Here is a 2,859-nt window from a genome sequence, read left to right on the forward strand (position 1 = left end):
CCCCTTCTCTAGGTCACACACATACTGTGCAATAGTACAAAGCCAGTCAAATTGGTAGTATAGATCTATACTGATTGTGGAAATATACCCTCACATATTGAGTATAAAAAGGTTATAAGACAGAACACACACACATGCAACAACAAGAATGCCCACTGTTGCCATCACTAGTTTAGGACAGGGGAAAAACGGTTTATAAATATTAGAAAAGATTTTCCCAGCCAGTGTGGCTCAGTGGTTGAGCGTCAACCTATGAACCAGGAAGTCGTGGTTCAATTCCTGGTCAGGGCAATCGATGATTCTCATTGATGTTTCTATCTCTCTTTCCCTCTGCCTTCTTCTCTGAAATCAATAAAATATATTTTAAAAAATATTAATGATATCATTATTTGTAGGCAATCTGGTTGTTTTAATCTAGACAGGTTAAAATCATTATTACCCTCCCTCCCCCACCCAAAACACTACTAAAATTAATTTAAAAAATCATATAGAAGACAAAAACACTCAAGTAATTGTAATAAATGTAGCTCTCTGGTGGGTGGTGTTGATAATAAGGAAGGCTACGAATGTGTAGGGACAGGGAGCATATGAGAAATCTCTACCTTCTGCTCCATTTTGCTGTAAACCTAAAACTGCTCTAAAAATAAAGTCTATTAAGAGAACCAAACACACCCAGAATGATGAGGCAATATCAAGGGACACAGGAGCCAACTGAAAGGGCTCCCCAATGGTCAAAGCTGAAACACTTGAGCAACAAAGTAACATTGGATTATAAAAGGATCTAAAGAAATAACTCACAACAAAAGAACTTATAAACTAGAAAAATGATTAATGGTTCAGAGTCGATAGTAATCTAAAACAATAACAAGGAATCACTTAACTATAAAATTAATAGAAGAATATCTAATATGGGTGAAAGGTCACTCATAAATGACTGGAAGCTATGTGGTATGACGTTTTGGGAAAGCGATTTAACAACTTGCACCAAATCATAAGATCTTGGTACAGAGCAGGAGTTGCCGCCGCCCCAGGCTGAGGCAGGGTGTGGAACAGAATTTGACAGTATGAATCAGGACCAGAGCTCGAGGAACAAGATTCCACACAGGCAAACCACACAACAAGCCCGCCGGCAGCTGCTGAAATCTATGAAGAACCAGTCGGTAAAGCAAAACAGAGCCAGATTGAAAAGAAGGCGTGAAAGGCTGGGTCCAAACTGGGCCTTTAAGAGGTTACAGAGGTTATAAGGGTCATTATCCAGAAATCTAAGAATATCCTCTTCGTCATCACAAAACCAGAGGTCTACAAGAGCCCAGCTTCAGATACCTACGTAGTTTTGGGGGAAGCCAAGATTGAGGATTTATCTCAGCAAGTCCTGCTAGCAGCTGAGAAATTCAAAGTTCAAGGCGAAGCTGTCTCAGACATTCAAGAAAACACAGACTCCAACTGTCTAGAGGAGAGTGAAGAGGAAGAGGCTGGTGAAACCGGTGTGGGCGTTAAGACATAGAATTGTTCATGTCACAAGCACATGTGTCGAGAGCAACGTCAACCCACGCCCTGAAGAACAATAGTAATAATATTGTGAATGCTGTTATGGAATCCACACCGTAACCATCTGAAAATGAGGACTTGTTTGTTTGTTTGTTTGTTTGAAGGAGTGATTGCTGCTTGGTTTGAAATTTGTTCCGTTTCTATCATGAATAAGCCTTTTTGTGGGATTTAAAAAAAGAATCATAAATGTTTTTACTACCTGACGTGGGAATCCTGCTTGGAGAACTCATATATAATGCAAAAGAAAGAAAAAGTTATGCCATAAAGGTGTTCATGAAATCATTCTTTATAGTTGCAAAGTCAGCACCAACTTAAATGTCCAACGGTTGAGGATTGTTAAATGTGATGTGGATACTGAACCACACCTGTCATGGTCAACACCTACAAAATGTCTACCAGGAAAACTGCAGCAACACTGGGCACCTGGGCTCGGGAGACTCCACTGGACTGGAGTCGATTCTGGTGTCTCGATGGGGAAAAACGAATAAGCACCCTCCTTGCAGAAGTCTGCCTTAGCCTGGATTTATTCTGGAGGTGCTACTCATATGAGGAGAAACTGAAAGGGAATAGAGAAAAGTTATTGCTTTACGAGGGTGTCAGGATTAAGGACGCCCCTTTTCTCTCTATTCTAATGAATTGTGTTATACTGTTTTTACAATAATTTTATATTTTTTAAACATATTTTTATGTATTTCAGAGAGGAAGGGAGAGGGAGAAAGAGATAGAAACATCGATAATGAGAGAGTTCATTGATTGGCTGCCTTCTGCACACCCCCAGGGAGGATGAAGCCCGCAACCCAGGCCTGTGCCCTGACCAGAATTGAACCATGAACTCCTGGTTCATAGGTTGGTGCTCAACCTCTGAGCCACACCAGCCAGGCTACAATAATTTTAAATGAGTACTCATTTCAGCCATATGAAATGACCTCTTTCTAATTTAAACAACAGATAGTTTGTGTAATGGGAATAATAATAGTACTTACCGATATGGAAACAGAGGCCTGGGGAGGTCAAAGCTGCTTGCCCAAGGCCATTCAGTTTGAGTGGCAGAGCCAGGCCTCAAAGCCAGGTTGTCTGACACCAAAGTCCAAGCCTTAAGCATAAGGTTATACTGTTGCCTATGGTACACTGCATGTGCCACAACATAACAGGAAACATGTGAACAACCGAGAGGTAACTCTGTAATAAGATCATTCCTGAGACTCCAGGGATAAACGCGAGGAGATACTGCGCTTGGAAGGAATGCGAGCTTGGTTTCTAGTCCTGTCCCACTGAGCCCTCTTTGACTCTCCTACACGCTGCCAGTTGGCC

The 2,859-nt window shown here is 41.3% G+C and overlaps 1 pseudogene; it reads left to right on the top strand.

The window, feature by feature from the left end:
- Window positions 1-996: 996 nt before the first annotated feature.
- On the top strand, window positions 997-1,698 carry LOC102421670 (annotated as a pseudogene).
- Window positions 1,699-2,859: the final 1,161 nt, after the last annotated feature.

The sequence above is a fragment of the Myotis lucifugus genome, unplaced genomic scaffold (assembly GCF_000147115.1).
Source record: "Myotis lucifugus unplaced genomic scaffold, Myoluc2.0 scaffold_9894, whole genome shotgun sequence".
NCBI classification, from domain to species: Eukaryota; Metazoa; Chordata; class Mammalia; order Chiroptera; family Vespertilionidae; genus Myotis; species Myotis lucifugus.